Source organism: Sminthopsis crassicaudata, chromosome 4, assembly GCF_048593235.1.
Source record: "Sminthopsis crassicaudata isolate SCR6 chromosome 4, ASM4859323v1, whole genome shotgun sequence".
Lineage (NCBI taxonomy): Eukaryota > Metazoa > Chordata > Mammalia > Dasyuromorphia > Dasyuridae > Sminthopsis > Sminthopsis crassicaudata.
In genome coordinates this window covers 463,916,404-463,929,047 of record NC_133620.1, presented here as the reverse complement: position 1 = coordinate 463,929,047, position 12,644 = coordinate 463,916,404, and the positions used below count along the sequence as shown (strand labels likewise).

The window sequence follows — 12,644 nt, the reverse complement described above, 5'->3', positions numbered from 1 at the left end:
GGGGCTGCAGAGTGCAGGCCTGGGTCAGAAAGCCAGGAGTTAAATCTGGCTGTGGATGCCTCCCAAAAGACAAATTTTTGTGCCCAAAAGACAAATCTTTTCATATCCTCCTTATCTAGAGGGGTAGAACTTAGCTGAGCTTATAAAAGATATGAATGGACAGTTTTGCCACAAGGAATGAAAAACAGCCCTACTATGTGTCAAATGTATGTTGCTGCTGCTCTTACTCCAGTAAGAAAAGCATTTCCAAAAGTAATGTTATTACATTACATGGATGTTATGTTGGGATGTGCACCTGAGGAGCAAATGTTAAAAGCATGTGTATAAAAGACCATGGAAACTCTAAGGAATTGTAAATTGCACATAGCTCCAGAAAAAATTCAAAGACATGCTCCTTTTCAATATTTGGCATATGAAGTATATCCTAAGACACTCACAGTACAAAAACTTTCCTTAAGAACAGAGAAGTTAAACACCTTAAATGATTTCCAGAAATTGATAGGAGATATCCAATGGATGTGTCCAGTGTTATTAGGCTTGGCTACCTATCAGTTGCAACCATTATATGACATTTTAAGAGGAGACAGTGCTTTAAATTCACCACGCCAGCTTACAAAAGAAGCTCAAGGGGCTTTGAGAGAAGTTGAACTGGCTTTATCCAATGTGGTTAAAAGAGTCACTCAAAAACCTTTGGAAATATAAGTTTTTGCTACACAAGAGGTACCTACAGCAGTCCTTCATCAAGGAGACAGTGTGATAGTGGGTGAATCTCCCAGTACAACCAGGACAAAGCCTTACTCCTTACCCAATACTTGTGGCTAGAATTTTATTAAAGGCCATTAAGCAAGCAGTACAATTATCTGGGATAAGACCTGACAAGATATACACCTTTTATACTAATGCACAAATTAATGTATGCTGTGAAACCATACCAGAGTGACAAATTTTATTGGCCACAACTCCAAATTTTACACATGGGTCTCCGTTAAAGATAATCAGACTATTACATAATTGGCGATGGATTCTTGAAGAAAGGGTTTCTAAAGTTCCTCTTAAAGGACGAACTATCTTTACAGATGCATCCAAACATAATATTTGCACTATATACTATTGTGACTTAACTATAAAGAGAATAGTCAGAACTCCTTTCCAGTCCACTCAGCAGAATGAATTGTCCAGGAGATATGAATATAATATCTGATTTGGCCTATTCAGTAGGTGTGGTACAAAGAATTGCCACAGCCCAAATAAAATTTGTAGCCTCCAATATATATCAGCTCTTTAAGGAACTTCAAAAGCAAGTGAGAAAGCATCCAGGTAAGATTTATATCTTGCATGTCCACTCTCATAGCAGACTTCCAGGTCCTATTTTTGATGGTAATTCAAAGGCAGATAGCTTTCTAACCATGTTGGCCAATACTCCTTTATTTCAAGAAGCCCAAGAATCTCATTTTAAATATCATCAGGCTGTTTGAGCTTTACATTTACAATTTGGAATAATAAGAGAGGAAGCTAGGAGCATAGTAAAAGCCTGTCCAGCTTGCCTTCCTTTCCATGCGCCTACACTCCCTCCAAGGAAGAACCCTCGTGGTTTGAGACGTAATGAAATTTGGCAAGTGGATATGATCCATTATAAATCTTTTGGTCATCTGTCTTTTATCCATTTTGTGGTAGACACCTTTTCAGGATTCACTTTTGCAATACCAGCAGCAAAACAGACAGCTTGAGTGGTCACTGAATTCCTTATACAAGCTTTTGCAATTATAGGTGTGCCACAAACAATAAAAACAGACAATGGACCTGCGTATACTTGTGAACATTTTGCACACTTTTGTGCACAGTATAAGATTTTACACACTACTGGCATACCCTTTAATCCTCAAGGACAGGCAATAGTAGAGAGGAGAAACAGAGACATTAAGACGCTCCTCCAAAAACAAAAGAAAGGGGGAGCCATAGGTAACCCTAGAGAACTTCTAAATCTAGCCCTTTATATTATTAACTTCTTGATCTTTGACAAAGATGCACTGGCTCCAGCAGACAGGTTTTATAACCCACTGGAAGGGCAGTGTTCAGTGTGAGCAGCTCCATTCTCTTTAGATAATCACCAGTTAATGTGGAGAGACCCAGAAAGTGATGAATGGAAGGGACCAGATAGGTTAACTGCTTGGGGGAGAAGGTTTGCTTGTATCTCTACAGATGGAGAAGGAATCAGATGAGTGCCAATGAGCCCTATTTGCCTTGTCCATCAGAGAGAGACAGAGAAGACCCTTGAAATGAAGGAGAAGACCCAAGAAACATCGGGTGGTTCCATCATTGATTGTGCCCACCACTGAAAGAGCCTGGTAGATATGGCATTTGACTCATGGACATAAAAAATTATTGGACTTCAAAATCCTCAGGAATCATTGGAATCCCTGAGACATGAAAAGATTTTTGTAAGACTTGAAAACCCTCAGGAATCATTGGATTCTCTGAGACTTGATAAGACTGTTGTTGAAATTCAAAATCCTCAGGAATCACTAGATTCTCTGAGTCATGATAAGACTATTATAGGACTTCTAAACCCTCAGGAATCATTGGATTTTCTGAGAAATGACAAAATTGTTGCAGGACTTCACAATCTGCAGGAATCCTTGGATTCCTTAACACATAAAAAAGACTGTTGCAGGACTTCAAAAACTTGCAGGGATCATTGGATTCCCTGACATGTGAAGCAATGGACAATAGATTGGTTTTGGACTATCTCTTGGTTGCTGAAGAAGGCATATGTGTGACTGTTGTTTACATACCCTCCTTCTAGGACTTCTGGAAATCTTTTACAAGACCGTGTTGATTTATATTGTTTGATATATCACTACTTGCATGTACAATTCATGTTTGTTACACCACATCGAGCCTGCACTGACTATGGGGAGAGTCATCACTAATAGCCTTTGCGTTATTGCTACCTGTGTGTGTAATACCTCCCATGCTGATGGGTTTATGCATACCTGTTTCTAAAAAGACCCTTCAGCCTAGAAACCCTCCAGCAATCCCCACTTCCTTTTGGTACTTTTCATCTCCCTTCCGAGATGTCAGGGAGGGAGTGATCACCTCCTTTTTGGGGTTCTCACCTCCCTGAGAAGTCAGGGATGTTGTAACCACCTGTGTTCTAAAACAAAAGAAAGCAGGAGATGTAAAGGGCTGAAACTCCTGAGTTAATGCACTGAGGTTAGACAATCGAGCACTTAAAGCTAATTACCAATTAGACAATACTCTATAAGAATATGCTCAGAAAATGGCCCTTCCCACTATCCTGTGCTGGTCCAATCATTTGGTGTATACAGAGAATTGTGGGAGGGACTACGAGGTGGAGTGAGTCTAGCCAGGGTCACTTCTGAGAGGGAGACTAAGAGGTGACATCGTGGAGATCCTATGCATCCATTCCCTTGACTTCTACTACTAAAGACCAGGAACAATGACTTTTGCTTATCCTGACTCCGGCTGATTCTAAGGTATCCAGGGTGCTAACACGGTCATCAAATTTTACAGTTAAGGAAACTGAGGCAAACAGGTTAAGTGACTTGCCCAGGGACACATAGCTGAGAGGCATCTAAAACTAGATTTTGAGCTTGTATATTCTTGGCTCTAGGCCCTGCAGAGACAGGATAAACTTTTGATGCAGAAGATGGGATTTTATCTGAGATTAAAAGAAGTTAGGGCTTCCTCTCACTCTGAGGAAGCCTGGAGAACCTAGAGTTAATTAAATCCTTCCTGAAGTATGGAACAGAGGACTTCTAGTTTTGGAAGAACTTTGTTGGAGAGAAAGATTCTTGAGCCCAAGAAGTGATCGGGGCTTCCTTTGTAACAAATCTGCCCTGCTCACCAGCATCAGCCCCATTTACTTAAGCCAGAACCATATGTAGGATTAGGGCCATCATTGGGGGAGAGATGAGACCTCAGCCAGCCAGGGCAACCCCTCATTTTCAGATTGCTTCAGGGAAATTCAGGGGACTGGCTCCAGATCACACCAGAAATCAGGGACCCAAGACCTTATGGGCAATCTGGTTCTCTCTACATGACCTTTGTGTTTGGGGAACTTCTTAAGTTTCTGATATTGTTAGTTTATTCTTTGACCAAACATATAGCTTGGGGCTCAGAGTTAGTCTTGAATTGGGCTTGGAGATCTCAGACCAGGGTAGAATGCTAAGGATGCAGTCTGTGGTCTGGGCCTAGGGGTGTAGTCTGGACTACAGTGAGGCTATGTTCTGAGGCTTGGGGTTAGGGGTGTAGCCACTGGCCCCTCAGTGGAACAGAATTCTCTCTCAAGTCCAGTGGTTAGCATTCAGAGGAAACCCTGCACCTTGATTAGCACTGGGCCTCAGAACGCTAATACAGCAGGACCTTTGATCTGGGGCAGAATGCTTCCTGACTCCATCTCCATACCTGTAAAACCTGGCTTGCTTTCTGTGGAGAAGCCATCAGGAATTTTGTTTTTAATCTTGGGAGGGCTTTGAGGTCCCTGGAGAGAGACTCTCTTTAAACACGCCAGGTAGTGTTTTAATGAATCTTTGTTAACCTCATTAGGAAAGGAGATCTGCACATCTGAGCCCAAACCCTGGGAGCAAGGGGACTGGGGGTGAAAAGGTCAAACTAAATGGTTTATTGTAGCTTGGGAGATGAAGGAAAATGAATTGTCATGTAGGCAGATGATCCCTGGTAGGCTGGGACAGCCAACCTCTCCCTCCTCATCCTCAGACTTTTAAAAACCCGACCTGCCTTCCAAATTCTAGCCTTACAACTGAATGGAATCTGCTTATAAGGTGATTGATTCTCTGACCTTTAACTTTCATGGGTTACACCTGGGGGGAAGTGGAAAAAAGGCTGGCTGTGGAATCAGTGACTCTGAACCCCAAAAAAAGCCTCTGATATGTATCATCTGTGGGACCCTGAGAGCTCAATCAAAATACTTTAAATATTTCATTTTATCCTCATAACAGGCCCGGGAAGTGTTTACAGATGAGGAAACTGAGGCATTCAGAGATTAAGTGACTTGCTAGTAAGTGACTTTTGGGGGATTTGAAATCAAGTGTTCCCAAGCTCATGTTCAGGGCTCTATCCCCCTAGAGTAGCTAGGGACAGCAAGATTTGACAGCTGATCGACTATGTTAGGTGAGGGAGAAGTTGAAGATAACTAACCCCCAGGTTATGAGTCTGGGTGACAGAAAATTCTGGTACTCTCAATAACAATTACTTTTAAATTTAGGAAGAAGGGAAAGTTTGGTGAGAAAGATAATGAACTCCATTTTGGACAAATTGAATTTTGAGAGACTGCTCTGAGCCTCAGTTTCTCCACCTGTAAGATGAAGAGGTTGGACTAGACGGCCTCCGAGGTCCCCTCTACTTGTCCCATGGCTTCATGAAGTGGGATCTAATCCGAGGCTATCCCTTGTAGTTGCTCTAGAGTAGGGCTTCATTGTACCCCAGGATGTGTGATATGGGAACAGCCCGGTCACTGTTGGTCTACCTTAGCAAGGAATTTGTATGGCAACTGGCATCAGACTTTCCTGCTCAGGATTTTCTTTTTCTTTTTTGCAGAAATATATGTGTGGGTTTGAGAGTGAGGTAATCGTGGGTAACTGAACCAAATCAAGGCCTAGAAAGACACACAAAACTGAGTGTTAATAACCTATTGTTATAACAAAAGTCAACAGCCAAGCTGATGGTAAGGAAACCAAGAGCCAAGGGCAGAGCTGAGCTGGAGTGTGCCACGCTCCATACACAAAGCAAACACAAGGAGGGCAACAGCTGCCTCCGCTCTTATGTTGACCTTGTGTGATCCTGGGAGTGGGGAGGACTCGGGTTATGTCACCAACTTTTCAAAGAAGAGGTTCTTAGCTCTGGAAGAATTTCAAGGACATAGAACAAACACGGGGAGTTCTGAAATCAACCCTTGGATTCTTTAAGGGGAATGGGATGAAGAGGAATAATCTACTGGCTAGCCTGGCACCTGTAAGAAGGAGTAAAAGCATCATAGCAACAGGGCCTCCATAGACAGGGCCATTGGCCTTCTTCTCCTGACTTCTCCTGGACCCACATCAAGACAGGCCTGTACGTCACATCAAGAAAGGTTTTACATCCTGAAGTTTATCAGAGACCAGAGAGGGTGATCAGGCACAGGGCACAGCCTTGTGTTGCCCGAAGTTTATTGGGAGAGGTGAGGTTTCTGTTTACTCTGGCCCTGGTTGAGAGACAGATGGACCTTGGAATTTTCTTGCAAGGCAGATCATCTCCAAGCATGTGCCTCCAATATTAACAGGCCTATTGCTCTGTTTGGTAAACAAACCCTAAAACAAAACCCTAAACCTCTGTTTAATGTTGCTAAGGGAAAAATGTATGACCTTTGCTTGGGAATTCTAGTTGCCAGAGGAAGTTCTCTGTCTCTGTCTCCCCTGAACATATTCTGCCTGTCTCTCTGTCTCCGTATCTCTTTTTCTCTCTGTCTCTGTCTGTCTTCTCTTGCCCTATCCCTTCTCCCCCTCCATTTCTCTCTCTTATTCTGTGTTTCTTCTCTTCCCTCGTTCTCCCTCCCCATCTCTATTTCTCTCTCTCCTTTCCCTCTCCTCTCCATTTTTGTCTCCCCACTTTTTTCTCCCTCTACTTCTTTCTCTCTTCTCTCCCTTTCCTCTCTCCTCTTTCTCTCTCTTCTCTGCCATCTCTCTTTATCTCTCCCTTCTTCCCTGAGCCTATCAGTCTATCTCCCTCTCTCCCTCTTTCTCTGGGTCTATCTACCTCTCTCTTTCCCTTCCTCTCTCCCTGCCTCCCAATGGGAATGTTTCTTGCTTCTTGTCTCTGACAAACTGGCTAAACACAGAGTGCAGCATTTTCCTTTCATGTAAGTGATATAGTGGGCCTGGGTTCCAGTCCCACTTTTGACTTTTGACCTACTGGCAAACTTGATAACTTACCAGTATTTCAGGAAACTCTTTAAGGCTCTAGAAATTATAGAGAAAATACTGATTGGCATTAAGAGAGGGAACTGATGTGAGGGCAATGGAAGGTTCAGTCCCTATTTCTATAGAAACATGAAAATGAAAATCATGGCCTATCATTTCATCACTGTTGATGAGAATTAAATACCAGGGCCTCCACTAAGTTGGGGATAGATAGAAATACAAGAGTAACATGTTCTCTATTCAAGAAATTTCATTTTAACTAGGAGAGATACCATTTATTAATTTTATGCAAAATAAATACATATTTGTGGGGCTTAGGGTGAGGATCAGGAAAGGCTTTACATGGGAATTGTGCCCTTAAGTAGAGGTTTGGAGGAATTTGGGTATCCTAAGGAATGGAGGATGGACTGTATTCTACATATAGGGGATAACCTGGGCAAAGGTTCGGAGAAGGAGATGGATTATACTTGGTTAGGTGGAAGAAGGGATGAGAAGGGGAGAATGAGTCCTCACCACTAGAGGGCATTCCTACATAGAAAAGAAAATGGATCTTATTGAAGTGTTCCAAGTGTTTCTAGCTAACCAGCATCTCCATGATCTTGGCTCCTTTGCCAACCAAGCTCTTCTGGCTCCATGGTCCCCCTCAAGGCACAATTACTGAATCTGTATAATGTTGGGCCAGTCACTTAATGCATTTTGCCTCAGTTTCCTCCTCTGTAAAATGAGTTGAGGAAGGAAATGGCCAACCATTCCAGTACCTTTGCCAAGATGGGAGGGAGCTCAGTGGCCATCTAGTCCAAGCCACACTTGAACAGTCAGTCAATAAACATTTATTACATACTTACTGTGTTCTAGGAACTATACTGAGGGTGGACTAATGCCTTTTCTCTCTTGATTACTGCCAAAACATATGACATTTGAACTATGACTTCACCCTCTGGAGTAAGTCTTTTTCCCCCCTCTATTCTGTGCCCTGTGATCTGCATGGGCAGAGGGGGAGTAGCGAAGCACAACAATTCCTTGAAGTATTAAGCTGGTAAAACACTTCTTTTAAATTGAGAGAAAAACATGCTGGCTAAAACGCTAGATTTGAAGTTTAGAAGATCTCTGTTACAATTTCACCTTAACTTCTTACTATCTGTGTGAGCCTGCAAGGTTGGTTAGCACTTACCTTGTACTAAAGCTTTGGATAAAAAGCAAAAAAACGTATTCTCGGCCCTCAAGAAGCCCACATTTTAATGGCAGAGACACCATGTAAACAATTATATACCTCCAAGGTCAATGCAGAATAAATAGAAGATACACTCAGAAGGGATTAAGAGTTCTGGAAAGGCCTTTGGCAGCAAGTGGGATGTATCCAGTTAGGTCTGACTCTCTGGGCCTCTTTGGGGGTTTTCTTGGCAAAGGTGTGGCGTGGTTGGCCATTTCTCTCTTCAACTCATTATACAGATGAGAAATCCAAGGCAAAATGCGTTAAGTGACTTGCTTAAGGTCACACAGCTAGGAAGTGTCTGAGGCTTTCAAAGTTAGGTCTTCCTGATTCCAGGCCCTTCCTACTACATCGTAAAATGTAAACTGAGTCTCACAAAGGACAGAAGGAGGGCAGAGATGAGGAGGGGGAGTACCGGGGAGTACAAAGGAACATCGTGTGAGAGAACCAGCAAGTCGCCTGGTATTTCCGGATCCTAGAGTATGGGAAGAAAACTAGAAACTAGGAAGAGCTTCAGTCTGTTTTCTCATCTGTAAAACAACAACAACAAAAAGGCAGATTCATAACCCTACTTCCCAAGGTTATTGTGACGATCAAGAAAGACAATCCCATCTCCTCCCATTTCTGTAGCTACGCATTTGAAAGCGTGGAAAGGGTTCTGTTGATCCTCACAATAACTCCCATTTTACACGTTTTCACAAAGCCTTTACCCCCAGTTGTATGATATCTTTTTGAAATGAACATAATCAGATCTGAACTGAATTAACTTGTTGGAAAATTTTCTTTGGTGCTTCATGGATTTTGCGCATTGACACATGGTGCTATTCTATTTTATTTTATTTATTTATTTATTTATTTAACTATTTATTTATTTATTTATTTATCTATTAAAATTAAGATGAGACCGGAAACGGGAGGCAGCACGGCAAAGATTGGGGGATGGGGGGTTGTTTTAGTGGCTTTGCAGAGGGGGGTCCTACAGTACACACACGCACGTACGTGTGGTCTGGGTGGGGATCTGCTATTGCTACTGTCCCTTCAGGTGACTTGGAAGGCGGGCTCAGTTGCCCTGGTAACAGACTCTGTGCTGTGACTGGCTGGCCCGGGATCAGGAAGGCGGGCAAAGGGGGGGAGGGAGCCGAGAGGAGGTAAGTGTCAAGTATCTTGCACCTGTCCCAGTATCGGTCACGTGGGCCTGGGTTTCACCTGCCCGGCTGAGCCGGGACAATCGGCCTGCTTGTTCTGCCGCAGACAGACTGGCCCCTGGGGCTCTGGGGCCCTGGTTGCCACGGAGACAGCCCGGGGAGGTCACTTGGGTAAATTCCTAGGGGAGGGGGAGGTTGGTGGCTGAGGGAGGCCTCTCCCCTCCCCCATCTCTCCCCTCCCCCTCCTGGGGTGACAGTGGGCATTCAGCATGGCCCGGTGGTTAGGGGCCAGGAGGTGCGACCCCCCTGGGCCGGACTGCAGGGGGCACTGCTGGACAGTGGGGAGATCTCCCTGCCCCCAGGCTCTGCCCGGCCAGCCCGGCTTAGTTTAGGCAAATTGTGGGTTGATCCAGTGCCCTCTGGGCAGCTTTTCACTAAGATTTAATCGCCTAGACCTGGGAAGAGGTTGGCAAGATTGCCGCCGTGCCCGCTGCCGGGAACCCCCCTGATTCTCCTAAATGGGTACATGCCCTTCTCGCACAGAGTCAGGCTGTCTATTCTCTGCTCGCAACAGGAGGCCGCCCCTTTTCTTTCTGAAGTCCCCGAGCGTTGTCTGGGGGCGCCTGGGGAGGAAAGCGGCCAAAGGAAGCCACAAAATAGTAACTAACACTGAAATGAGCCCCGCTTTTACAGACCTCTTATTGTCACATCTTTTCCATTTTACAGATGAGGAAACTGAGGCCCAGAGAAGGTGACAGAGGGCTGGATTCGGAGTCAAAATCCTGTCTTTGACATCTGGGTCACTCCCGGCTTTGGGCAAGCCCTGGAACCACTCTTGGCCTCAGTTTCCCTCTTTGTAAAGTGGTTTGGACTGAAGCTCTGAAGTCTTTCCTGATCTAGGTGTCGCCACAAGTTTTGGAGGTCGTTTTTGTGAAAGAAAGTCGCCTTCTGACTCTAAAGTCAGCTTTTCTGAGGAATGGACACTCCCTCCTTCCATCTTTCCTTCCTCCCTCCCTCTCTTTCCCCTCTCTTTCCTTCCTTCCTTCCTTCCTTCCTTCCTTCCTTCCTTCCTTCCTTCCTTCCTTCCTTCCTTCCTTCCTTCCTTCCTTCCTTCCTTTCTTCCTTTCTTCCTTCTTCCTTCCTTCCTTCCTTCTTTCCTCCTTCCCTCCCTCCCTCTCTCTCTCCCTTCCCTCCCTTCCTTCCTTCCTTCCTTCCTTCCTTCCTTCCTTCCTTCCTTCCTTCCTTCCTTCCTTCCTTCCTTCCTTCCTTCCTTCCTCCCTCCCTCCCTCCCTCCCTCCCTTCCTTCCTTCCTTCCTTCCTTCCTTCCTTCCTTCCTTCCTTCCTTCCTTCCTTCCTTCCTTCCTTCCTTCCTTCCTTCCTTCCTTCCTTCCTTCCTTCCTTCCTTCCTTCCTTCCTTCCTTCCTCCTCCTCATTCTTCTTCTTCTTATTGGATAGGGAAGGAAGGAGAGATAGATTTGGAAATGATGTGATATAAAAACATGTTTTTTTCACACACGTGTGAAGGTTTTACAAGAGTGAATGTTGAAAACTTTGTATGTGTTTTGGAGATAAGAAGCTATTATTAAAATAGCGTGTATATTCACAAGTGTTTTTAGTCTGGACCTGTGATCTCCCTGATGCAGGCTGCTTCCATTGAGGAAAATCTCTTTCCTAATCCAAGTCAGCCACTATTGCACAAGGAATCATCTCTGAGAGCTGCCAGAGCCTTGCGAGGTCACCGGAGACTGGACTTGAAGGCAGGTCTTCCGAGCTCGCTCTCTGCTACATCAGACACACTCCTAATAGCATTTAACTTCTGTGTGCCGGTTGGTTTCTCTATAAAACTGATGGTTGAATTGATGACACGAGGGCCCTTCTGACTCTCCTCAAGGACCTCCTCATGGCATCCCCTGCAGGTTCTCTGGCTTGGGGAACCTTTGCCAGCCACATCATTGCACAGCGCACTATCGGCCCCCATTCTGGCTTAGGTGGTTTGGAGGGGTAGAGGAAGCCCTAATTCTCCAAGATTGAGCACAAACTGCCACATCCTGGGAAGTGCTAGAAAGCCTCTCTAGTCCAGGGTTACAGGATTTCTAGCTGAAAAGGATCTCTGGTGCCAGCTTAGGTGGCTAATAAGAATGGTCATTTTACAGATGAGGAAACTGAGGCCCAGAAATGTTAATCCACTTGCCCAGAGTCAGGTTGAGAATCTAGGTTCTCTGACTCCAAATCCTAGGCTCTTCTCCATGGCGCACCTGTCTTCCCAGACCTGGTCATGCTCAGCAGGAGCTAGCAGTGTCAAGTGGTGATTTTTTTTCCCCCCACACACCATTGTCACAGGCACCCACTGAGGCATGGAGGGGTTTCGGTCTGTAGGAACAATGGAGGAAGGAGCAGGCATGCCTGCTGGATCCACCCAGAGAGTCTTGAGGGAGGTGTGGACGTCACACTGACCAGCTCTCCTGTCCTCAGCTCTTGTTGATACCAGCAAGAACAAGGCTTTGACCAGCCATCCCCAGCTTGCTCTCCCGGCCCGCCCCCTTTCCCTGAGCCCACAGTCTCTGTCCAGCTCCCCCTCCCTATGTTTCTTAAGCAGTTTCTGTTCCTGGCTTTTGGTGCTTGTATTTGAAACCTCCCCACCCCCTTCCTGTTCTAAAAGCTCCCCATGCTTTCTGACTCATAGTTTCTCCAAGGCAGCTGGGATTTTCCTTCTTACCATTAATACCCCCTCCCCAGCTTTTTATCATCTTTCCCTTGAAGAGATTTCCCCTCCTTCTCCTACCTCCCAATTCCCTTCTCAAGACATCCATCCCCATTTGTATTATATCTTTTTGAAAGGAACATCAGATTTAAACCGAAAACTTATCACAAAACTTTATTTGGTGTTTAATCAACTTTGCAATGACAAAACATCACTCCAAATGCTTGGGCATAAAACAACATCTCAGCAAATATATGTCAGAAAACATTTTAAAAATATATACAAATATATTAAATAAAACAAAACATTTTAGCTGCAAATACATTACATGTAATGTAATAACACATACAAATGCATTATGTAAAACAATAAAATATAGTTCATTTATAAACATACCATATCAAATATTTTATATAAATAATGTAAATATTTTAAATATAAATGTCCTGTAAAATAAGATATAAAATAATTTCTAAAATATCGTTTATCTGTATATTTACAGATAAATATAAACATTTTGCATATAGATAATATATAAATTTTATGGAAACATGTACAGTTTTGTGTTCAGTATATTATATAAAATATGAATAAAATATAAAGTAATATACCCAATTTTAATATGCAAGTATGTGAATAAAATAAATACA

The 12,644-nt window shown here is 43.9% G+C and overlaps 1 long non-coding RNA gene across 3 annotated transcripts in view; it reads left to right on the top strand.

Moving 5' to 3' along the window:
• Positions 1 to 3,351: 3,351 nt before the first annotated feature.
• Positions 3,352 to 12,644, top strand: part of LOC141540260 (uncharacterized) — a 36,341-nt gene continuing 27,048 nt past the window's right edge. For 2 of the 3 annotated variants that reach the window (XR_012481502.1, XR_012481504.1), the window contains exon 1: positions 3,353 to 3,497. This is a non-coding gene — a long non-coding RNA (uncharacterized LOC141540260). Of the gene's footprint in view, positions 3,498 to 12,644 lie in introns of all 3 variants that reach the window. The other variant, XR_012481503.1, reaches the window with a different exon arrangement.